At 42.9% G+C, this 26,145-nt stretch overlaps 2 long non-coding RNA genes across 4 annotated transcripts; one reads left to right on the top strand and one right to left on the bottom strand.

The window, feature by feature from the left end:
• Positions 1 to 1,036: 1,036 nt before the first annotated feature.
• LOC148056440 (uncharacterized) lies at positions 1,037 to 9,858 on the top strand. 3 transcript variants are annotated; one of them, XR_015703264.1, is made up of 6 exons: positions 4,308 to 4,356; positions 4,595 to 4,694; positions 6,137 to 6,217; positions 6,857 to 7,008; positions 8,158 to 8,314; positions 8,570 to 9,858. It is a non-coding gene; the product is annotated as an uncharacterized LOC148056440 (long non-coding RNA). The 3 variants fall into 3 exon arrangements; XR_015703265.1 differs by lacking the exon at positions 4,308 to 4,356 and adding an exon at positions 1,037 to 1,236 and having other exon boundaries at positions 8,158 to 9,858; XR_015703263.1 differs by having other exon boundaries at positions 8,158 to 9,858.
• Positions 9,859 to 15,826: 5,968 nt separating this feature from the next.
• On the bottom strand, positions 15,827 to 24,603 carry LOC148056439 (uncharacterized). The gene is made up of 3 exons (XR_015703262.1): positions 24,453 to 24,603; positions 23,926 to 24,261; positions 15,827 to 17,253 (listed from the first exon to the last, which is right to left on the bottom strand). It is a non-coding gene; the product is annotated as an uncharacterized LOC148056439 (long non-coding RNA).
• Positions 24,604 to 26,145: the final 1,542 nt, after the last annotated feature.

Raw genomic sequence — 26,145 nt, 5'->3', positions numbered from 1 at the left:
GCGTGGGTGTTGGCATGCCAGGAATAGCAGGATGCAGGCAAGGCTGCCTGCTGCTCGCTGGGTGCGCGTGCCCTCGGCAGACATCACACGAAGGTGCGTTAGAGAAAGATGCATGAACCAACTCTTTCTTGTTTTCCGAGTTTTCTCGTCAAACTAGCAGTGCTTGCTGATTCTTTTGACATGTCAAGCTCATGCTGAAGACTGCAGGTTTTGTAGGTGTGCAAAAATGTATGATAACATTTAAAGAAGTGCCCATTGTTTCAAAATGTTTAAATTAAACTTGTGACTTCAGGGGAGCCTGTTTCATGGTTCTGGATTCTTGGCAGGTGGAGATTACCACGCAGTGAAGGTATTGGGTAAGACTTGCACTCTGGGATTCAACACCTACCTCGTCTGGATTAGCTCATTTGTCTCATTTGAGGGGCTTGTCAGCTCGTCGGGGACAGGGCTGTCAGCTGTGCAGGGGGGATCAGTGCACGTACAGGGTCCCGACGGCTTCTTGCACCCCTCAGAGCAGCAGCGTAAGGAATCGTACTTTGGTAAACCTGTGTGAGATAGACTGGGGGGGAAAGCTTGCAAATTTTTCAGACTGATTTTTGCTTCTCTCTCCATTTGCTCTTTGGTGTGCAAGATTCAGCTGTTTCACCTGTGTTCAGATAACTCATCCCTCATTGGCTTCCAGATAGCTAGGATCTAAAAGCACTTGCAAACTTGCAACTTGTTTAAATTCAATGAACTGGCAATTTTGAGACCTGTTTGCAGCCATGATGGAAGTCAGAACAGGACTGTTGATGCTGCAAACACAAAAGCCATGTGTCCTCACAGGGGAAGCCAGAGAGCAGTAGGAGTCCTACAGCACTCCCTAACCCACCGAGCAAAGCCAAACTCTGATCACCACCTGCACCAACTGCAATGGCACTTTGTGGAAATTAGAGGATGAGTAAAATCAGCTGAATGATTGTGGAGTTACTTGGAGGACTTTGAGATGAAAACTTCAGAGTTCCAGGTGAGGGAAGAGGAACAGGTCTTTGTGAATTGAGCAGCTACATGGGAACAACGGCTGCTGAGAGGTAGGAAGCGACAGCAGTATATCACTGCGCATGGCAATCCTGTGTGTCTTCTGTTAGGAGAAAGGGAAGGAACGCTGTCCTGGGAGCATGTGCTGCCAGGGGAGCACCGGCAGCATCACATGAACCGTTCGTATCGCATCCAGCGTAAGCATCAGAGGCAGACACGGTAAGACCGGCTACTGCGCTGTACCACAGCAGGCTGCTCTGTGCTTTTGGCAGTTCTCCAGATGGAACTGAAATCCATACCTAAATCCTTCCATTTATCTGGTGCCTAGGACAGAGCTTATTTTGTAAGGAGTTAACATCATTTTATAACCCTCATGGCCACCTGAAGCCTTTCCCTCTTTTTAGCTTGATGCATTGCCTTTGCTTTGTCCTCTCCTGCAGATTGCGGAGAGGTTTCCACTGGTTTGCCAATGTCTGGGGACAGGACAGAAAAGTGAAAGCAATGAAAATCATAGAAAGTTCAAGAATATGAAAATGAAATATGAGTCTTGAAAATATAATTCTTTTTCTCTTTCCAAAGTTTTCTCTAAAGTACAGTCTTTAATCTAGCACCAACATTTTCAGCTTTACTGAGTGTGCAAATCCAGGTTGTTATACACAAGCCAATGCATTTTATAGTTTGGGGTGGGCAGGACAGGGAAGGGCTACAAACATACCTGTTTCAGCAATATATACATTTTATATTATTCCTCACAAAAAAAATACTGCTCTTGCCTTTTCCTTCCTTACTGGCTTGGATTTCAAGCCATAGATACTGGAAACAGATTTTTTAAAAAAATTCTACATTGAAACTCATACAAATGACGTACATTAAATTGTGAAATAGCTACTAAATCACTCTGGTTGGGAAGTTGTGCAAAAGGGACTCGTGAGCTGCCACGTAGATCTCCTGTCCTTGTTGGATACCCTCCTCCTTGCACCTCCCAACTGTAGCAGATTTCAGGGTAACTCAGGAACCAAGGTCAAAACCAAGTATTGGGTCTTGTATGCCCAAACTTGGCCTTGCTCTGGTTATTCCTCATAATCAGGCAGCTGGGGGAAGGATCCTCTGGGGAAACCGTGCTCTCTCCTGCTGCAAGAAATGCCTTGGCTCCCTGGGGAGACCTTCCCTGCTGCAGCAGGTAGGAAGCCATAGGCTCTTGCTTTCCAGGATTGATATTTTACGAACTACATTTTTTTTTAACAGACAAAATGTCTTGCTGTGCATAAACTGTATTTGATATGCAAATTAACTCATTAATTATTTTACATTACATGGCATGCAGGGTGCCTCATGGCTATGCATGTGTTTCATTCAGGCTTGGAGTTCGCAAGCAGCAGGGACACAGCCACTGTGCTCACCGGGCTGCCCAGGCCTCCAGCTGCTGCCTTGGGAACCTGCTGCTCCAGCCCGCAAATACCAACGCCCAGCCGTAAATAAAGAACAAACCAAACCAGAGCACTTTGAGGTCACTACCTAAGAAATGTCTTGATTATTACACTTTGAGAAAAATCTGGCTGCTAATGTTGCCTGAGAGTAATAAACTTAAAGGTACAGCTTCCACCGAAATCATTATCGGAGTTTCATTTAATTGCTATATAATAGGCTGTTAACAGGAAAGGGTAGATTTCTACAGTTTAATAGCACGGGATCTTTATGAACAGAGATGAATCTCACCCTGGGGCAGAGAGATTACCCAGAGAAATAACACCGCTTTAGCTCTATTTTTTAAGTCTTTTGATTATTCTTAAGTGGTGCAGTGACTGTTAGCTCCCAGGAAGGAGGAATGTCCACCTTTAACCAAAACATTTCCATCTTTGCCCCTGTATTTATGTGTGAGTGCTTTGCATGCACACAGAGAATTCAAGACAGACTTTTTTTTTTTTTTTTTTCTTTTTCCCATGTTGATACTTGCACTGACTTCACTTTTACTGGAAAGGTAGAAGCAGGGCAAAAGTTGGTATTTTCTCTGTTTACACCTTAGGCAAGAGAGCTTTGACTGACTCAGGATACCTCTGTGATCTACAGATGGAAACAGAGGGAATTCCATTCTTCCTTCTGCAAGAAAGTTTGGCAAGAGATCTCTACCCTCTAATAAGAAGCCTAGCAGCTAATTGAAGAAAAACAAAAGGCTTTAAAGGAAAATAAAGTGAATAAAGTTATGGAGCAGCGCAAATGCACACTGCATTTCAAAGCAAATGGAGTGCAAAAATACTCCCTCTGCTTTTTATAGCAAGCTCAGTAGCTCCGCCTGAAGGATGCCTATCTGCAGGGTCTTTGGGTGATTGTCACAGCAGCATCTGGAAAAGGAGAACAATTAATTCAATTAAGGAAGGCATAATATCAGCTGTGTCTTGCTTTGCAAAGGCTGTGCTGATGGAGACGGGTGCTCTTGCAGATCCCGGTGTCCTTGGCCTCCCTCCTCCCCTCTCTAACTGGCCAGCCTGCAAATCTGATCCCGTATGGAAAATTGCCTGTGAGAGTACCAGCGGGGTAAGGCGGCTGCGAATCTCTGAACAGTGCTCTCCTCCACGTGCCATGTACTCCGGCGCGGGGCTGCGTGCCTTGTGCGTGGTCACTCCTGTTTTCAAAGAAGCCAAGGGGATTAAAAGTAATTAGGGAAGCCCTGACTGATCCTAATTAGAGCCAGTACTGGAGCTGTATTAGAGTCGTTATCTCAAGTTTTCCAAAGCTATCTCCCAGCAGGCTCGGGAGTTTATTTCTGCCCTTCTCATCCTTTCCCCCTTCTTTTCTCTCTCATTCCAGTGACACTCTTCACCAGGCTTTGATCTGAAGGACCCTTGTGGATTTGGTATTTACCTTTATAGTTGCACCATTTTAATGTAGATGGAGCGTCTTGGAATTTTCAATATTTATAGCTCATTAACTCCTGTGATGAAATCCTTCTGCGGTTCTTTACACTCGGTGTTTAATGAGGAGGGGTTGCCAGAGTTGCTGTGCCCGTCCCTTGGCGTATTATCTGACAGTTTTTCTATTGAATTAACTCAAGGTATGCATTGACTAAACATCTTTAGAACCATTGGACAAACAGACTATGTAATATTCATAAATTAATGCAAACCAGCTTCAAATATGTCAGACTAGCTCCCCTAGGAATCCCTGGACCTCAGCATGTTGTGACAGTTCTTGTTTAAGCAAATCTGGATCTTTCAGTGCGAATAATGAGAGTGCTTTCATCCTGAGTGATATTACCAGTGAGACTAATGTGCCATTCTCTTTCTTAAAACTGTAGTCTCATCAGATATAAATTAAACCACTGGGAGAGCAGGAAAAGAAAATGTGAGTATCATCTGCATGTATTGTCCCTCCTTTTCATCTGCTGCAAGAATCGCATCGTGGCGCCTTTTTAATGACAATAGTGCTATTACAGTAAATGATTAAACAGTCGCAGTCTTTCATATTCTGGGTTTTCAGACTTGAAGATTTTGTTACACGTGTAAATTATTTGCATGTATTTGAGATATAATTAATTATGCATTGCTTCAAAGCCTCACGCCACACACTTCGAATCTTGCAGGATTCCTTCTACGGATATTTCCATGTCCCTGGAAAGATTGCTTCAGATGATGGTTGTTGCTGGTGGCTGTTCAGGAGGAAGCTTCCCAACACGTTTACAGGTAACTTTATCTACTCTAAAGGCTTATGGAGTTTTGCTGTCACCCAGCTCGTCATCCATGGGAGCACGTAAACCCTGGGAGCTTCTGCGACTGTGGTGGTTGGGTCTGCCTCTCGCTGCTGACCTCCCTCCTGCTCTGCTCGGGCACACACCTTATCTTCTGCCAGGGTGCAGATGTGCTATTTATTATTTCCACCGGTACTGTAAGAGTCCATCACGTGACTGTTATTCATAAAGGCAGCGTCGTATTATTTGTGCTGAAAAATGTAAGTATTACCACTCAAGTATATTACTGCCCCTAACACATCTTGCTAACTAAAGACGTTCAGCCCGTTCCAACATGGTAGATTTTGTTTCAGATAGGAGATGACCACATTCCTTCCTTGAAGTTTGTCTCCTCCACATATCAAAAAATGTTAGCAAATAGGCATAATATATGCCCTGGGGAGCAGAGAAAGCTGCTTTTCTTTTTCTTGGCTGGCTTAATTCATGCTGTAGTTGTGTGACTTTTCATCTCTGCAGTTGGAAGAAAAGGCTAACTCGCAGTGTAAAAGTAGTATGATAGATTGTGGAAAAATAACTTGCCGGCTTTCCTAAGAAATTCTCCTCTCCGGCTCCTCCTCTCACTGTACTCCTTCCAGCGCCCCAGAATTCATTGCATCAGTGCATGTTATGGCACCTTTGGGATGCGTTAGTCATAAGAATGGAGCTACTGGTGCTTTGCAGGCATATTTTAACTTTGGCTCTCACACGAGTGCTCTGACACATCTGTGCTGTCTGCACGTCTGGGTAGCATTTGCTCGCAGGTGCCTCCTGAGATTCCAGACAGCTCAAAAAAAGGAAACATCTAATTTATATTTGCTAACGTATGCGTGAGGTCCTTTTGTTATTCTTTGGTGGTGGTGAGGGCTTTCGGCTACATGGTTAACATGGGATGAAGGCAAGAGTGATGGCTCAAATGGGAACTTCGGGTTCGTGCTGTAATGCCCAGCTCCAGTTCTGTCCATTCTCTTCTGAACGCTGCAGGGTGGCCAGAGAGAATGGGAAGACTGCGTTTGCTCAGCCAGTCTTGCTCGTGTGCCCCTATGTGTTATTTTCTGCATTGGGAAAATTCAGGTGTGCCTTCTCAGGCTGGGGCAGCCTCCTGGCTGCATTGCCCTGGCCCCTTGGCATGGTGCTCCTTGTGATGCTCCCTTCTCCTGCGACCTACAGGCATCAGGGACTGAAAAATTACGGCCTCCAGGAGTTTGGACTGGCATCAGGAGGATCACGCTCGCTGCCTCAGCCTAACTGCTCCCACCACGTACCAAATTGCCTGTGTAATTCTGCTCTTTGTGCAGCAGGTGTGAAATGGACTTGATCTGATCCTGAGTTTTCTTCCTTTGAATTCATTCGGATCTCAGAATTCATCTGTAATTGCGTATAATTAACTTCTCCTTACAGGGCGCTTTCGAGATGAGAGCTGATAAGTGAGTGCTGTACGTTACATTATGAACATTTTTCTGCTGGAGGCAGCCCCGTCAGGTTCGTTTGCTCTCAAATGGTATAATCTTGACTAATTTCAGTGCGTTCAGGTTTATATGCAAGAAAGTGAGATCAAAACCGACTCTCTGACTATCTGCTTTTGCATGCAAGTGTAGAAGAATTCTCAGTTTAGCCCTGCAGGTTCAGTACGAGCCCTGGTTTGGAGAACTTTTCTTGTGCTTTTCAGACCCAATCTAATGTAACCAGCAATGACTGGTCAAATATCAAGGCTTATTATCAGGCAGTGTATTGTCCACCAGCAAATATATCAAGGTCAGTAAGACTGAAAATATCAAGGTGTTTTAAACTAAAATACTCGGGCATTACATGTATATTCGGTCCTTTCATGCTCCGAGTCATTTGCTGATGTTTTGCACACAATCACGATCACTTTATGGAAAAGAAAGGACAGGCATAGTCTGAAGTAAAACTGTTCTGCCCTGTCCACATTAAATGTTCTCAGATTTAAGAAGCTGTAGCACAGAGAGCAACCTTTTTAATTTTTTCTCTCCCTCAAAATGAATGACCAGATAGAGATCCGGTGCACAAGCAGGGGAACAAATATATGTTGAAACAGCAAATCATTGTGGTTATTAAAGGTTTTGTTAAATGAAATGCCGTCTTTGGTTTTCCCCTTAGGGAACAAGAAGAAAACTTCTCTTTGTACATAGCTCTTTCTGAAACAAGCTCCGTGACTGGTCGCAACCTGTAATAAAAATGCCGTATGCAGGAGAATATATTTAATATTGGGAAGGCAAAACAGAAAGATATGATCTGTTTGGGGTTTGAAGGTAAATGTTTAGACATTTTTTCCTTTAAAATAATCTGTGATAGAGGCTGGTTAGCTGACTGGGAAATGAAATCACAGAGGATTTATGCCATTAATGACAGGCTATGATGTCAAAGACATTTGGCCTGTAGCCATAACCTTTTGAGTGGCTCTGGTTGATTTTTATAAATAAACAGGACTGCTCAGCTGCTGCCTGGATAGGAGTCCCCATCACTTGGGAGCACTGAAAACTGGGCTAAGGAGAGCACTTAAAAATATCGAGCAAAAAATTGAGGGGAAGGGATGTCCTGCAAGAAGTGCTTGCTCCCCTTACTGTCTCTGGTTTTATGCAGTAGGGCTTGGTTAATGTTTAAAGCAGCACCAGATTACTGAAATAACACTGAAACCAATCTTACTTTCTGAAACTACACTGTGCCATGTTGATTTACAATTACTCAAAAGCCTGGATGCATTGTCAATTGCGTACATCACCACACTTTTTGTTCCTTTTGTCCCCTTTGTAGCATAGAAGAGCAGACTAGATATTGGCTTTTACAGTCGTGCCAGTGTGGCACCCAGCCTTAGCATCAGGTGGGAAGCGGTGGGACCACTCACCCTGCCTGCCCGGGGCGATGCGGCGGGGGCAGGTCTGCAGCACCCAGCCAGGAGAGGTGCAAACCCCAGGACACCCTGTTCCAGTAATCTCTGAAAGCAAGCTGCAAATCTGACTGCAGAGAGACAGGGAAAACCTGAAGGATATATAACTTTCATATGTACCATATCTGTCCCCTTAAGGAGCTCACAGGCATAATTTTAATCATGTTTTGCCAGATAATGCACAGGATTTGCTCACAGCCATTTCAGCCATTTGATATGTGGGAGGGTTTCGTTATGTTGTATTGGTGTCTTTTTTTTTTTTTTTTTTTTTTTTTTTTCCCCACACAGAGCTATTTTCCTGTTGTATTTTATCCTCTGGGGGCTGTGTTGCTAATGGTTCACCAGGTGCCAGACCCTCAGTGGGTGAGGCAGTGTAGCTGCATTGATTGAATGTCACCCATTTAAACCTTCTAAGGATCCAGGTCCTTTTATTAACATAATTACCAGCACCACACTGGTAAATGTTATAGAGGATCTTCCAAAGTCTGAGCTAAGTAAGCTCTGTGTCCTGCAGGTGCTTGGTTCCTAAAGCCCTGGTGACTTCAGCAGACCCTGAAGATCCCAGCCCTGGGATTCGGACACGGACCTGGCAGGACTGTGCAGCACACAGGGTCAGAGAGTGTTCCCGAAATCTGGCTCATGACTATCGAAACAGCTCTTCAGAAACCCAGGTATCGGGGAGTGCATTAGCAGCCTAAAGGTTGTTCTTGCTTATGCCAGTGCTCAGTAGCCTCCCACTGGCCACCAGGCTTTAAACCCCATTTGTTTTCCCTTCTCCCCTTTTCTTGCACTGGACGAAGCAAATAAAAAGACATCAAGAATGCAGGAAATGTTTTATCAAATCAACAATTAGATCCAGCCTGCGATTCAGCGGAGCCATGCATGCACAGGGGCACCCAGAAGTCAATCCCTTCTTTTAACTGCAGGCTGAAAACCTCCCCAGGGAAACCTGTTTTACTGCAGAGGGCATCAGTGTTGGTTATGGATCTCGCTAAGGGCTGATTCAGCAGCATCCCCAGTTTAAGAGAGAACGAGAACCAGCTCTGCCAAGTTGGAGGAGCATTAAAGCAGCGTGAGCCCACTCCATGTGGGGCTGCGCATCCACCTGCCGCGGCTCCGGGGCACAGCAGCACCAGCGCAGCGTTGCGTGGGCTCGCCTTCGAGCGCCTGTAATTCAGTCCAGATGTTAGAGTGGCTCTACAGTTTGATGATTGTATTTCACTATTAACATATTTGTTTTATGACAGAGTAGGATCATTACAATTGTCACATTATTCTCTTTCTTTTTTCCCCTCTCCTATGAGTAGAGACACTTATTATTATTTTAATAGGGAGAAACAAGTTTCCTATGTCCTTTTCCAGTCCTAAAAATACAAGACTGTATTTTCCAGAGGAGCTTGTGATTGTAGATTTAAATGTTCAACTAGAATACATTAAAATGCACTAGACGTCAAGGAGAAAAAGGGAGTCCTGATACCCAGAGAAAGGTAGAGTGCTTAAGCTGAATTACAGCAGTGTAATTATTAGTATTGTCAGATCTTACAATCTACAACATTATTTTTAGGCACCCATCCAATTCACAAAAAAGTCTTTCAAATAATTTCAAGAGAACTTCACTTGAAGACTGTTTGTTTTGGAAAAATATAAATCATTGTTCCATTTAAACATATTTCAGCTCGGAGAGCAATAATATTTTATTTGTGTTGAAAGAAGGCAGGGGCTTATTAAATATTAATATGTGGTTTACAACATGGGTTAAAGTTTCTCTCTAAATATGTACTAAACTTTGCCCAAGAGACTTCATTCCTGAGGGAGTATAAGTTTCTGCTTAAGGGACTTGAAAATAAAGAAAAAAAATATATTCACAGGGTATAAATATGCCAATATATGGGACGCTTTCTGTTCAAAATTCTGCTACGTTTTGAACATTAGTGATAATTAATTGCATGAGCTAATTAATGACAGTATATAAATATGACACCTGGCGTGGTGCTTTGCTGAGCACAGGTAGTGTGCTCATGTCCAGGGCAAGAGGACCTGACTCATTTCTGTATCAGGCTCTTACTTTTCAGCCCCCTGAGACTGAGACAGACACTAGCAGTCGTGCTAAGGTCAGACCATGATATTAAAGACAGAAACTCCAACTATCTGTGGTCGGAGAAAAGAAAGAGATGGAAAATGCCAAGGGGTAGGTACCGGGAGAGAAAGATTTTGTGAAAAGGGGAAAAAGCAGATCCCAAATCAGGGTAGGTGATGTGCAGAAGGCAGTTCTGAAGAAAGGTGAGTGGGAATTGTGTCTTTCAGTCAAAGCCTCTGGAAACCAACTGCAAATTGTGAAAATGCAATGGGATTTCAGCTTTTAAATCATGCAGGGACTTTTGGCAACTGTAGCACGAAAGTCTTTGAATCCACAGAGATGAGGGAAAAGCTTTACAAGGAGATTTTTTCAAAGGTTCAGCACAGAGGCTGGTGTTTATTGAATATTTACCAAGAGTTTTGATAGCACAAAGACAACTTCCATGCTGGTTCAATGGCCATCAGCCCCCTCTGGGCACGGGGGGCTGTGTGACCCTATGGCCGATGGCAGTGGTCCCCAGGTTAGGTTACACTTGGATGTGGTGACTCTGAGCATCCCTCCCTGCCAGCAGTGAGATGAAATCCCATGGACTGCGGCACCGAGGCAGCGTTAGAGAGGAGCCAAGGCTGTTTGCTGCACGTTTGCTTGCAGTGCAGTATTGCTCCAAAACAAATTAAGATGCAATAGTTGGGTGTTTCATTAATTTTTTGGGATGTTTTGAGCCTTGTCTAATTAGAGGCTGTGAGACATCCTGAGACAGAAGAGAACACTCATTTGTGAATGGAAGGGAACATCCTATTATTTCTGCTGCTTTATACCACAGATCTAAAGGAAAAAAAAAAAATCTCCTTGAAGTTGAGATAATCCTGGTGGAACAATCCTGTAATATCTGCTGGAAATGGCATGCAAGACTGAATTGTGAACTTTCAATGGGAACGTTTCAGACGCGTGCAGTGTGTAGTGCCTCTAATTTAAATTCCCCTAATTCTATCCTTGAAGTTTTTGGTCCTTTAGACTTAAAAGGCAGAACTGCTTATTCTTTATGCTTGGGAAAGGAGGCAAGACCTTTATGGTCTCAAAATGGGCTGCTTTTTTTTTTTCTTAAGGAAAAATGTAATTGTATGCAACTGTAAACCCCTCTAAACAATTCTCATCAGTTGCCTGAAGAGTCCCTTGGCTGAATTGTAAATCACTATAAAGTGCACCAAAAAAAAAAAAAAAGATTGGGGCATAAATGAGTTTTGGAGCTGTCTAGTCTGGGGTTCTGTAAGGTAATTAAATCAAGGAGACTTTCTGATCTATAGAAGGGTCAATGTAACAGGGCAGTGCTTTGAACCATGGTCTCATTAAGCCACAATTGCCGCCTTCGCTTCCCAGATTGTTTATAACAGAGGGCTTATTCCTAAGCAGTCAATAACTGGAGAACATAAATCACAGCACAGAAAGAGTTATTCCCGATTTATGGGCCAGATCCTCAGCTGGTATAAATCACTTCTGCCCCAATGATGTCACCTCAGCCATGCTTTATTTATACAATCCAAACATCTTCCTCAGACTGTTCTCATTTTATTGACTTTTATTGACTCATTCTGTAGGCACAGATTTTCATATATAAAATGAAGGTGGAGATAATTGAGGTATGTGAAAAGTAATTTTGTAAAATTTTTGAGGGAAAATCTGAATCGTTCTCTTCCTTCCCCCTTCATTTTATTAAAAAATAGTTACTATGTGAATTTTTGTCAGCTCATAACCATTTCCCTAAATACCATCATGGTCGCTTAAAACTCTCTCTTTTGCAAATGTTCCAGTGGTCTTTGTATGATTTAATAGGACCGCTTCTAGGTTTTAATTAAATTCAGAAAGGACGCCCCCAGGCTCAGCACTGACAGAGGCAGCGATGGCAGCAGAGCCCAGGTCCGTTATTCTGCAGGGGGACGTGCCCAGTGCCTTGGGCATGCCTAAGTCTGACTTTCCATGTGTGTGCAACAGCAGGGTACAAACACTGCCATTTGGGAACCTTGCTATTACCCTGTGCTTACTGCTGGGCAGATGACAGAAAGATGAATCTCCAAAAATCTCCTCCAAAGCTGAAGATCATCTTTGGTCCATTGGCTGAGCCACGGGGCAGTATAGGGCATGCTCAGCAAACCTCCTCCCCACAGCCAGGGAGTTGAGATGAGCACAATATCTGCTTTAAACGCCTGCAACGCCTATTTCAAATATCCCCCTACCCCAACCATTGAGGCAGTCCAGCTTTGCTCCTTTCAATCTCACCTCAGCATCATGCCCGAACATCCTAGCATAGACAGCTGGATAGCAAGCAAGCAATACTCATCCAGCCTGCGGAGGTCCTCTAAGAAAACGTTATTACTAATAACTAATTAAACTTACAAAAGAACCTTCATGGTTCTGTTCCAGTGGTTGCTGTGAGCAAATCTGGCAGTATGAAGTCATTTTTATATGTCCTGGTTGTATTTCATCATGCTGATGTCAGGACTGATGTCACCAGTGTCAATACGGTATTTATGAAGCTGGAGATCAATATTAAATACCGGATTTAGGATCCATTGACAGAGTTGTAGCTCTGAGGGCATTCAACCTTCTTTGGCTGACAGGGAGCCAGAGGGGTTTTTCCATGCCATTCAGTTAAAGGAGTTTCCACTGCCTGGCTTTCTCCTCTCACTACACCATACCACAGTGACAACATTCATTGGAATAATAAATAAAATTAAAAAAAAAATCTCTGAGGAAATAGTAAAAATTTATGAAAGAAATCTCTGGAGAACAGAATGTCAAACCAGCAAAGAGACTGAACGTGAAAAAAGAGCCAAGGAATAATGTGAAAAGTTGATGAGCAGAGCTGCAGATACTTGAAAAAAATAAACAAGCAGAATCTGCTTATTTAGGGACAATTGTAACATAACTTCTCTGGGTTAAAAACACTAACTTTTATATCCATCCGGGATTTTGGCACTCAGCTAACAGTGTGTCCAGGCATTTCTGTTCTCTGCTGTTCTCTTTGCGACACATAAAAATTATGTCCACTATTTTTTCCATGAAAAATTACCAGCATTTTATTCCAAGCTGTTTCACAAATCAAAGCTGTCACTACAGCAAGGGTGAAATACTCATTGGATATCCACGCTGTCCTCCTCCTCGTGCTCTAAGAGGGGGGGACGAACATATATTTTTAAGAATAAATAATAATATGTCATATTTAAATACCTTTATCTGGCAGAATAGGCATGTACCTATGAAGAAAACCCCAGAGGAGATATGATCTGCGTGAACAGGGTAGTAGATAACAAGGCAAACATTTGCATCCCAGCTTTCCTGGGCAGCCTCCAAGCATTGCTTCCTTTCCCTCTGCCCTGCTTCTCCAGCCCTCTGTCCGTCTTCCTTACCCAGCTCTTGAACTGGGCAAGACAGACTTTATCCCCCTCTGTGTTTAAGATGACACCTATAACTTCAGCTCTTGCGAAGCCCCTGGTTGCTACTATATAATAAAACCTCCAGAAATATAACCACTGATTTGTTTCTCTAAGCAGACTGAAGCTTATAAATTTTCTTGCTGACAATTTATGTGTGTGTATATATATATATATATACACACACACGCGTATATAGGCTGTCTTCATGCTCACCATCTGTAAGTTCATCCCCTTCACCAATCCTTCCATTTCCCATCAACTTTCTCCAACTCTCCCGAGCAATTTGGAATACGCAAACCCTCACAGGTGGCAGCATTTCTTCCTGAACTCATGATGGCACTTTCTCTTAACTTCCTCTTAGCCTGGCGATCTTTCTTATGCTCCTAATCTTCCTGAAACCATCATTTCTTATCCAAAGCTGCTTAAGCAGTTGGAGAGTAACGTTCATTTCCAGGCAATATGTGCGCAACATTGGATGAGGGCTGGTTTGCAAATGGAGATGCCTGTAATCCGGAATAAAATTAAACCTTAATCACTATGTTCCAAAGGAAAGACTTGTCACTGCCCAGCAAACATGTATCTTAATAAAGACACTCATTTTTTGCAGAGCACAAATCCATTCGTATCCACTGGCTTAAAAGGATGTGCATCTGCACACAGGAACTATGGATTTTCCCCATCTGAAGCAGTATGTTGCTGTTAAGGGAGGCTTATATATAAGCACTGGGAACCCTTAAAGAAGGATACATCATTATTGCTGCCTGGATTACATTAGCATCAGCAGGCCATGAAGGGCTGGCTGCGTAAGGCACCTTAGTGCAAGGAGTTGCTGCCTGTGCTGCTGGCAGCCTGGGCACCAGGCAGGCAAAGGGCAGCTTCATCCCTGCCATATGAAAGGATCTGAGCTGTAGATGACTTAAAAGCTCTTTTTCTTGTGTGACACTGGACCGTGACAGAGGTTAGAAATCAACCTAGGTCTCCTGAGCCACTGCCCTGTGCACTAACCACAAGATTTTTTCATCCTCTCCATTTCTCAACTGCTAGTAATTACACTTAGAACTGCTCTGGAAGCCAAAACAAACAAGCACGATATTTCCAGTGAGCTTTCAGTTTGTTATTAATCTTTCAAAGATGGTTTTGTCCACAAGGCAATACAGAAAGTTATCATGTTGCTAAGCCCACTTCTCTGCTGTGTGTGTTTGCGGCATCATTTCTCTCTGATGAGCGAATTTGTGTAGAGGCTGACATCTCCCTTTTTTGGACTGGACGTTTTCTCTCTCACATGATGGGAAAAACAAATTCCACACTGAATCAGAACACAGCCTGCACAACGAATATGATCTGGTTTTCTTTCAAAGGACAGGGATTTTGGTCACTCAGGACCTACCCCAGAACCGACTGGAAGTAATTTTGTGCATGTTTTTTTTCCCACCATACTACGAAGTATTACCTCATGAGCAGAGCATTCTGGGATGACAGTAAATATCCACAGACAGTGGGTATTTGTTTTCTGCCTCAGATTTCCTATTGCTTATCTCTAATTTTAAATAGAATCTGTGGAAGAAAAATAGGCATTTACTGGATTTTTCTATACTACATTATTTTTACATGGATGTGAAAATTCCAGCACCTACTCATCCTGCACTGACTCACTGGAATGTGCTTATCGCAGGTGAATCTACTGAAGAAAGTCATCCTTGTTGACACTTTGCCTTTTTTCCTTGGAGCCTATTCATGCATGACCTCATGGAGCTTCACAAGAGTTGGCTGAAGACTGGGTGCAGTGTCCCTCTAATTAGCAATATTATCTCACTTGGCATCATATTTTATGATCAGCAGACGTTATCTGGGAGACCTAATTCAAGATAAACCGATGGGAATATTTCAATTCTGCTATTGGCTTTTCTTCTCAAGCTTTGTAATTAATTCCTGCTGCCTCAGGCAGGCTGTAGTAGCGGTGACAGATGATCTGTGCTCCATCACAAATGCAGGCTAAAGCCCGAGCCGCTGTGTTTGACTGGGTGTCCTATCCCACCATGGTTGGTGACTCTGCCTCTGCTTCTGCTGTCTCTGATACAACCGTGGCAACATAGAGGCAACACACAGTGATGAGTTTCCCAATGAGGATTAATGACTAAGGAAATTCCAGTCCACAGTAGCGTAGCACATCAGGAGAGACCCATTCACCTTTTCTTGCCCTGTCTTCAAGCCTCGCAGATTTCTAGGAATAAAGCACCTCATGTCATTCTCCAAAGGTGAATATTATAGCGTGAAAGACTATTTCCAGACTTTCAGGGCAATCACTGAAGAATTCATTTAATGAGACTTCCAACTTCTAAGGAAGAGATTGTTTACAAGCATTTGGGCCAATGGCACAGGTTAAACTGGAGGAATTTCTGCTTGGCTTTGAAGCCAGTGAGTTCATTCAAACGATTGGGAGTTAGGCCTAAAAGTCCTTTTGAAAAGGACTAGTGGCATTGTTAGGTTCTTTAACTAAAAATCTGGGCTGCAGGGTTTGATGCTCATCTGTTCAATGGGTGTCAGGGTATTCCCCTAACTCAACCGAGTACTATAAGTGCAGATTGCACTATATGGCAAAAAATCCATGTAAAACTGGATTAGAGCCAAATAAATCTGCTAAGACAAAAATCTAAAGACAGGCTGATGCCCAAATATATTTATTTTATTTAAACCCAACCTACTGAACATGTTTTCCATCAGAAATTATGACCTAGTGACGTGTGGAGGTGACTCAGATGCCAACGTGTGTAAACACTGCTGGGCTGCCTTGTGGATGCACATCCAACAGAGTACACGCCGTCCAACCAAGCCTTCTTGGGTAGTAGGTAGAGCTGGACCTCAGCCAAAGCTTGAAGACACATAGATTAAGATTTCAGACTCTCTCTATAGAGTTCGAGTAAGTTGGCAAGTGGTGTTTTGGGGCTGGCCTATTCCTAGTTTTAACTACTTCTCTGGATAGATTGTGTATAGCTGCTATAAAGCAAAAACTGACTGGCTTAAATTTTTTTAAAAAACTAAACTAACCAGATGATTTTTTATCTGACTATAGGCCAGTCCAGCCCACATGAAGAAAAGGCTAGAGCACAGATCAAACACTTCTTGGCCAACGTGGCACTGCTATTAGGGGAGATTCCAGCAACCTCTGTCACAAGTTGCAAGATATTTATCAGAAACAAATGGAGTTTGAAATTTCATGACATTTAATTTTTTAAGACAGTAATTGCCTATTTCCTTACCAAAATTAGAAACAGAAAATGTTTTGAAAAGTCCTCTCTCCAGCAGCGTCTATTGTGATTCAGTTCCTTTTCTTTGCAGCTAAACCATTGATCCGCTTTATAACAGAAGCCCAGTACAGTCTCATACCCAATGAGCTCAGTTCAAGTGCAGGCACAAGCAGCGCCAGGAGGAGAGCGCCGGGTCTCTTCTGCTGCTGGAGAAGAGAGGTGAGCGTGCTATCAAGAGAATGACTAAGGCAGCTGCAAGATATAAGTTTCACTTTATCAGTCTCTCAAGGAGAAAACAGGTTTGCTTGCCATTAAAGTCCTTCTGGAAGCTACAATACTTGTCCTTAGAAATGAAAGGATGGAAATGGGTTTTCTGTAAAGTTTGTTCCATTTCACCACTGAGATGCTGAAGAGCAGAAGGTGAAGAATAGCTGTTTGAAATATATATATACACACACACAGAGTCATAATCTGGGCACAACCTTCCACAAAGTGGCATGCAATACCATGTGGACTGCTTGCAGATTTGGGTTGTCTCTCAGTCCACCACATTAAGAGAGAGCAAGAGAGTGAGAACATGGACAGTTTGCAGGAGGTGATCATAGGAAAAAACAGATATATTATGCAATTTAATCATCTTGCTGGTGTTGCTTCCCATCTCCTTACCTCCTTGCTGATACGCCCTACAATGCTACAATCCACTGTGAATGGATGTGCAGGTAGATTGCCGTATGCACATGACTCCGTCTGCCTGCTTGAGGTTTCTTCAAAAGATCTTGACAGTGACGGCAAATTCTTTTAACAGCTGTCAGGTCATCAGTCACTGTTCACTGCCTCCATTTGTGGTACGGGCACATCTTAGAGGTAAGGTTTTAATTAGCACAATTATTTGATGAATTAGTAGTATTAAGCAAACTTCATTTCAATTATATATGCCTTCCACCCCCTTTTGCCACACACCCCAGCTGTAAACATTTGTAAAATGCCTCAGTATCTTTTAGAAATGATTGTACCACAGTTAAGAGAAATTCCAGAGCCCCACATAAAATCGTGCTTGGAATGCAAACTAAAACTACGAGGCAAAGCAACTGAATTATCATTATTCTCACAAGTACTTCATGGAGCTTTCTGTGCTCCAGGGATCTTGCTGTAACTTCTGAAGTTTCAGAAGGATATGAAATTATATTGCCCCAAGCATGTATTGTATAACCTTCAAGTCCCTGCAGCATAAACTTGGGTAAACACTGGAAGACATAATTAATTGGCATAATAGCAAGACTTGCAGATCCAACTGACAGGAGTGGACAATGAATACATCATGTGTCTTCCTCTGAATGTGATCTGACTTGCTCTCCAAAACAGTGATTGGAGGACTTAATTTCAGAGGAAAGTGTTTCTACTATTGAAAATACCCTGCCCTCAACACAATATAGCTAAGTCAATAGTATTTCTGATGGGTGATGGCTGAAACCAGAGGCAGTTTTCAGGAGAAAAGGTGAAAATTAAAGTAATGCATTGGGTGTGACCATGTGGTTATATCCTTTTATCCTGCTGCTGGGCCATCAGTATCCCACACTCGAACCCTGGATTTTCCCTTTGATGTTACTCTTTTTCACTTATGCCTCTGTACCCTACTGATCTATTTTCTCCCGGTCATTTTAAAGTCCGGATCTTCCCCCTCATGTCTTTTGTGGCCCCTCCAAATTTGGAAAATTAAGATCATGGCTGAATTTACAATAAAGAAAATTATCATAGGGATGTCACAGCTTTGCCAAGGACACTATGCACATGTGCTTACACAGGATGCATATAGTTCTGAGATCTCACATCACTTCTCAAGGTGGATCCCCCTTGAGTGATGCTGGTGGCTGTTAGATATTGCTGCGTATTAGGACTGAAAAGCTGTTTCAAGCAGAGCACGGGGAAAGAGCTGAGCAAAGACCCTGCTGTGGACTGTCTTCGCCAGGAGCTGGGCTGCCAACTCTCCCTGCTCCCCTTTCCCTCCCATGAAGCCTCACACCAGACACAGATGGTTTCCCGGTCCCTAATCCATGGACCAGCCCACGTCTTACAGATGGGGTCACGTAGCAGGAGAAAGAGGCTCAGGTCATGGAGCACAGCATCTCCTGTTACATGACCCAGACACAGGCACGCAGACGCTGACTGACCCCAATTGCAGGCATGTTCTGGGGACGGGTCCTTATCGTGTCATCAAAGGTATGGAGGTCTCATGTGGTGGGAAAGTTGCATATTGAGAGGCCTGCTACCAATAAATCTGGTCTAAAATCTGAATCTAGGTTTACAGCAGCTGAATTACATTCAACCCCTAAAATCCTTGCAAAGGCTTTTAATGTAGGAAAACATCCAGTGGCTGCAAGGGTTACATTACACCTTGTGACTGGGAAAACGTCCGACAGCAGTCACTTAGTCATGCAGTCTATAGCGTAATTACAGCTCCACAGACCCAGAGTATGTTTTGGATTTGCTCCACAGACACTGGATAATTACTACCCTATAGATCCAAGGCTTTTCAAGGATTTATAGGGCTGGCACGTGGTACACCCCGTGGAAAAACAGCAGATCAGGCATGATATAACAGGTATGATACTGTATATTAATTTCCATGGAAACCCTTCTGGGTAAACTGATGCAAGACGAAACGGAGCATCAACTGGCAATTGTGCCATGATAAGTGAGCACTTGCTGATCAGCGTTCATGCCTGGGCTAAAGGTTTCTTTGTAGGGTCAGCTAGGATGAGATCATTAGTGCTCTCTGGGCAACGCCTCGTCATACCCACAGGAGTTCTGTGGGAAGAAAAAATGATCACTCGCTAAATAAAAGTGCTAAAAGATTTTTACCAATTGCCTGCTGACAAATCAGTGGAACATCTGAGTAGTCGTCTCTTGGTGCAACTCTATCAAGACCAGCAAAACCACAGAGGAGTTGGCCTTAATTTGCCCCCTTGCCTTTTGAGCAATTCAGTGTTTTCTAAATTCTTCCCTCTCTCATTTTTCATTTTTGCTCTGACTTTCCAGCAGGCAGCAGATACAAGGTACATGCTGAGTGATCATCCTGTTCAGTTTTCCACATCTGACACTCAAAAAAAAAAAAATGCGGAGAGGAAAGAACGGTTTGTAGTGAGCGATAACAGCTCTGCCTGTTGCTACCACGGGACATCGTTGACGTGAGGATGGTGGTGTTAACGCACATGGGCTGTGTAATGGCATGCTGGGAAAGCAGGCAAGATTGGTGGCAATGGACCATTTAAGGCAGAAGGGATGGGACATGCAGAAAGTCAATGGCAGAGCAGGAACCGAGCACAGGCGAGGTCTGAGCAGGCCTCTGTGCAGCTGTCTGGATCAGTCCCGGGGCTGCTGGGGTGTCATGGCATACCTGGGCTGAGTTTCAAGTTGACCTCAACTGATTTATGGGCTGGATGGAGACCTATAAAACCTGCGGCAATTCTGCATGGGGGTTCTCTGTGAAACTCAGCAAAACTGTGAAACTCCAGCTGAGCTTTGTCCTGATTTTTCTGAAACTCGGATAAATGTAAACCAAAAGCCTCAACCCAAATACTGCCAAATTATGGGGAATGTGCCAAAATGGAGAGTATTTTTAAATATCTTCCCCTGTTTTGTGGCTTATGGGATGGGCATAGGGATACTAAGCAATAAACAAAGGAATAGAGAGACAGTGTTTTGTGAACTTTGTACATGACCTTTTCCACGAGGTGAAGTTATTGTATAAGACTTTCCTGTCTGAATGGGAAGGGAATGAACAGGACAACGCAATAAATGATCTCTCAGCAAATGCTGAGGACTCAGTTACAAGGGTATGGCCTAATTTCAAGGTCCCAGCCAAACTGAAACAGCTGCTGAGCCACAGTTGGGTGTAAGGCATCACAGGACCAGTCCTCCTTGGATCGGAGGGGCAGTCAGCAGTCCAGGGCTGTCCACAAAAAGACAGTCTCTAGAAGTCTAAAAAACCTCAAATGCGTCTATCTAACATCAGGGGATAAGTAAGCTCTAGGTAGAGAGATACAGAGTGATTTACTGCCCTTAAAATCTGTTTTCTCTTAAAAGTCTTTCTCCTAAATAAAAATCTTTCTTCTAAAAAAATAGTACTTGGCTCAGATAGGGCCCTTTCTTTACTGTATACCAGTGTCATTGCTCCCAGAAAGCAGAGAACCACAGGCAGTGAAAATAGGTCAGGCCTGCTGAGGTAATGGGGGTAACTGCCCTCACTCCGAGCCTGCAAATGGGAAAACAGTGCGATTTCTCCCCAAAACTCAGGATGCGAAACTGAGATGATGTGTACTTGAGAAGCCTGGGAAGCGCTGGGGCAGGTACCCACGCCAGCTCCTGCAAAGCATCAGCAGCTGGACTGTCTGCACTGTCCAGTGCTTGGGTGGAGAGGGAGGGAAGGAGGGAAGGCAATTATCTCTTCCCCATGAGAGGAAGAGCAAGAAAAGCAATGTTTGTCAATAGGAAACATGAAAAAAAAACAACCCTCAAACCCAACTGTCCTAATTCCACCCATCAGATAAGCTAATGGAGCATTAACACTTCTCCATTTCACCCTTCCTGCCCTGCCCTGCAATTTGCAAATGGAACAGACGCCTCTGCATCCCTTTGCTCTTGCTAAGCTGCCCATCCTACCCCACATTTATCTGCTGGAATCACAGCACAGCACACATATCAGTTCCTGTTATTAAATCAACAAAAATGGTGACGTTGACAAATGACAGCAGCTTTCTCCATCCTGGACTGCTGGTGGTGTGATGGTGACCTGCCCTCCCTGAGGAGCAGGGACTGTGTCCAGAGCTCTGGAAGCTTTTAAGGGTTTGGTGATGGGGCAAAGGACCTGATTGTTGGGGCTTCCCCCACTTACCCAGTGGGGTTTATAGCCCACATCTTTTCCCATTTGATTGCACAGGCGTAGGGAAGGCATGACTTTCTAAGAGCTGCTGATTGAAATATGAAGCAGCACCTCCTCCAGCAGAGGTATTAACAGAGCTGTTTCCCTGAGCGCACACATTGCTCAGTGAGTTCTCGTGTCCTTTCACTGGGAGCAAACATTGTGATTGCCTATCTTGCAGTCTCCACAGGTCTATAAAACTCTGTCATAGCTTGAAGCTTGTGCATTCAAAAGGAATAAGTCTGTTTTTCACTGATTCATGAAAGTTTAAGATGAGAGGTGAAGTGTCACTTAGCCTCTGTCTAGCCTCCTTCCCCCAGTTCACAGCCCACTGAAGTCCAGGCTTTTAGACTGGTGTATCTTCTAGAAAGGCATCCAGCCTTGCTGCGAAGTGATAAAAAGGTCCACTGACTCCTGCAGTAATTTCTTTCCGAGGATTATGTCACTCTGCTGTTAAACTTGTTCATCTAATTTCTTGTTATAATTTTATAATCAGTAGCTTCCAGCTATTGATTCTTGCTGCAGCCATCAAAGCAGAGCACAGTGTTCCAGGATCAGCCTCTCCTGCCATTTCTGTCCCTGTATACTCCAATATCTGTGCATTATTCTGCACTTTACTTGTTTTATGATTTTTTTTTTTAACGCAGAATGCGTTGGACAAGTGTTGTAAGTTGGAACAAAGTCATTGTGCATTAGTGCCCATGGGTTATGAATTCCCCTTCATGTTTGAAGAGTATCAAAATGGGATGGGAACAAGTCCAGCAAGTAGTCCTGATGGATGCTGCACGAGTCACTAGCACTGGGCACAGAGTTCCCTTACTGCAAAACACTCCATCTTCCCCCGTAGAAATACAATGGATGTAAAGTAAAGGACCCAACTGTGGTTGAAAGAAAAGTGTTTTAAAGACCGAGAGCTTTGTTCTTATCCTTACTGCTCCAGACATATACCAGAGTGAAATGGAGTAGGGTATGGGGCCAAAATTAATATTATTTTTGGAAAGAGATTGATCCTGGAAAGTAAGTACATGAAAGAGGAAGAGAAACAAGGGATTGTTAGTTAAGGTCACTTTGAGGTCTGGCACACATGACCTGAAAAAGCCCAAAAACTTTGCATTCAGTCACCCCAAACTGAAAGAATTGACTGTGATTACATAGTTACAAGAGCGTGCAGCGTAATTTAACAGTCAGAAATTGAATAAAAAAGGCTGGGATATCCACAAACAAGATGTGCTCTACCATGTTATGAAGGGTTTGACAGCAGCCGTAAGCACTTTTAGGTGAGCCTGCTGCTAACATCAGCCTGCCAAGAACATGACCGTCCTTGGGAGTATGGGAATATTGTAAACTGCTGGGACTCTGCTGCTGGGCACGTAACTCGACTTTCTCACCATTTCCTTCCTTCACAGTAAATGGAACAGTAAAAAAAAAAAAAAAAGTTAAAAAAGTGGGTATCTGGGTAGGCCAAATCCTCATCCAGTTTCCCAAAGTCCTTTATTAGAAAGCGCCTGAGTGTTTGAGCACGTAGAGCTCAGGCTGTCAGGGAACTGAGGACATTTCCCACTCCTCCACCCGCTAGGACATTGGGAATTTAATCGAAGTTGGAACATTAGGACCTGTGGCTTGATTCAGCTCTGTGCACTTTCACCTGAGACCAGGTTATTTGCTCTGCTTTATTGTTGTTTTATAGGGATATAATAAACCAGTTATCAGAAAGACCCCGGTCCAGTACGGAAGTTTTCATTAGTTGAACTGAACTAATAAAGACCTGGGAAGTATAAACATTGCGCTCTTTTCCCCTCTGCTTTGCAGATGTTACAGACAGTCCTGGCTAGAGAGTGAGGGAAATCAGTTTGCTAAAATATCCACTGAAGCAGCAATATATACTTGTATTAATAAGTGCAGAGTCCACCCCTGGAACAACCACAACATGGGAATAAATTTCACAGCAATCTCTAATGACAGACTCCTGTAGGGCTTATTCCTACAAAGCAGGCAAGAAACCAGTCTCCATAGAAAACCTTTGCTGCACTTTCTCCCCTCTTTATAAGGCTCGGAGGCTAATTAGCACCTAGCAACACCTTGAGAAAGATGAAACCTCATTTAGGGCTCTTTGCATTAACACACAATTAAAGGATCAGGGAAACAGAAGTCTTTTTTGGTATCTTATATCCCACAGACATAGAGTACCTGTAAGATGAGAAGAATATGCTTAGCTTTAATTAGCTTTCTAGAACTTGCAGACACATTTAACAAGCATAAACCCTGCCTACCTGGAGTCTGATATCGGACTGCACTACTCATTAGCTCTCAATTGCTTCTCTGTCTTGCTTTGCTGAAACCTACTCAGATTTGGAGGGGTGTGGAAAAGGAACTACTTTGCTATGTACAAAATAGGTAGGAATTAAACTTCAGGAGAAGAAATGAAGAAGGGAGAAGAGATTAAATACTAATAAAGCTAAATTTTCTTTAAATAAAAACTATTGTTTTAATAATATTATTATTGTAAGTATGAATTTGCTTTAAAGGTAATCAGCTTACTTACTGAGAGGATGAGTGGTAGTCTCTGTTTTACCTCCACATATTCAACTTATTTATTTACATATCAACATACCTGGTTCTCCCTCGAGGAAGCCCAGCCGCCGATGCCACTCGCAGGGACGGCAGACCCCAAACGGACATCGAGCTGCACGAAGCTGCCACATGGCGTGGCCGATGGAGCCCAGCAAGGTCTTGCACTGAAATCCTGGTAGTGCCGTGGCTTGGGTATCACTTCCCCTTGGACAAACCCTCTCAGATGTACACAGTGCATCCTTAGTCGAGGAATTCAGGTGGACAAATTTTGAGATGCACATTCCAGTCCTGGGAGCAACAGGACTAATTGGGAGCTGGAGCAATGATTATCATAACATGGTGTTTCAGTCAGCCTTTAGACATAAGCTGAAACCCTCTGCAATGGAAATTAAGCAATTCTATTTTAATTACTTCCCTATGTAAGTTTGAAAGAAAATAAGTTGTCAGGCTGTTGCAAAGCAATACTTCGTGTCAGGGGCAAGGCTCTTATAAAAGACCTTGTGTTTCAGATTATGGGGAATTACCTCTAACCTGAAAATAAAACATTTACCACAGTGAAGAATTTACCACAGTGAAGAATTCCCTGGAAGAAAGTTTCTTTTTATCTTCTCTGGCATTAACTCTTCAAGCATTTTATAATCCCGGACAATCTCAAGCACTGAAAAGTGCAATATTTCTAGATAAGGAATCGGCAAATGCTCAACAAGAGAGAGAGAGAAAATGTGTTCCCTCAAACTTGGTTTTGTCATTAAACTGAGCTGACAATGAGTTGAGTTTTATTTACTTCCTACATTTAAGTAGAAAGACATACAACAACACAAAACATCTGATACAATTGACATTTAATGCTGTTCATCTGTAATGAAGATCTCCTGTGACTACTTTTCTAATTCCTGTTAACAAAACTTCCTAATGCTAATTACTTTCACACTTGGCTTATGAGTTTTTTATAGTATGTGTGCAGACAACAAACAGCTAATAGTAACAGCAGTCATAAAACCACAGTCACCCTCACCATCAAAGTACTTACTGTCGTACTTTCTAACCTAGGACTGTTTTCCAAACCTTAAATAATCAGCTGAGCTGATTCGCACATTTTGCAAACTTAATTAGACCTCAATATGGATGAAGATCATGAAGATTTTTGTTCTGGCTAATAATAGTTGTACTTTATCTTGCTTTGCCTTTTAACTAAATATGCCCTAATTGTGTATTTACATTTGCTGGCATGTGCAAAACATTTTAAGTAGATGGGCAAAGCAGCTAATTAGCATTGTACATTCTGTACTCGCATGGTACACCAGAAAATTGTTCAGTGGAGGCAGGTTATCAAGTCAACATTATTCATCAATTCAAAAATAAGAGTCATATATGAGGACCCCACTGCGTTAGTGCTCTGAAACTTGTATTCAATAGCATGAGATTTCTTATCAAACCTTTTTATGAAATCATATGCAGAGTTTTGGTGATTAACAATCTGGAAAAATATGGATCTGTGCTGTAGGTTGTACTTTTACATAAGGTTTTGTTTACTGCTTGTTCAGTTCCCATTCCCAATCAGAATTAGCAATTCTCCACTCAGACTGTACGTGTTCTTGTTCCTTTGCTTGTTCCTCTTTCTCCTGTGGAAGACATAATTTGTAACATCAACAAACGTGTAGCAAAAAATTGATAAACAAATGTTTTTTGTTGAAAGTGAGTGGATTTCTTGTTTAAGCATGTTAGTGTGATTTCTGCATAAAATACAAGGAACATATGTGGACGTTAATACAATGCTTTTAAAATACTATTTAGAAGCAGTCTAAGATTCAAGGGTTTCTCTCTAGAGACCACAGCAGATTGTTCACGATTATGCAGGAGTGTAATGGGGATTATAAGGAGCTATATTTCTTTGTAATGGGTATGAGGATAATGTAGTTTAAAACCACAGACCGTACTTCGCTATGCTTTGATATGCAGTCATCTGCCAGCTGGTTGCTTTATCACAAAGGAAGCTTAAGAAGGCAAACACAAGAAGTGTCTGGTTCTGCAGCAGAGATCTCATGGGTCATTAATGCACTTTTTCTGGTAGCGGTGGTGCTAGGACATGGGATTACCACTTTATTTCTGTTGAGCTGACAAACATGATTTCAGGTGTTTGTTTGTGCATTATGCAAAATGGTCCAGGATTTATTTCCACAACAGAGCCTAGTGAGTGTGGTGGAGTGTGGAGAAACTGGAGAAATTTCACAGAACAGCTGGAAATATTTTATTATCCTTT

This window comes from Nipponia nippon, unplaced genomic scaffold, assembly GCF_047370975.1.
Source record: "Nipponia nippon isolate SJK-2023a ecotype South Korea unplaced genomic scaffold, ASM4737097v1 scaffold_14, whole genome shotgun sequence".
Classification (NCBI taxonomy): Eukaryota; Metazoa; Chordata; class Aves; order Pelecaniformes; family Threskiornithidae; genus Nipponia; species Nipponia nippon.
Note: the sequence above shows the minus strand (reverse complement) of the source record. Positions and strands in the feature narration are given on the sequence as shown.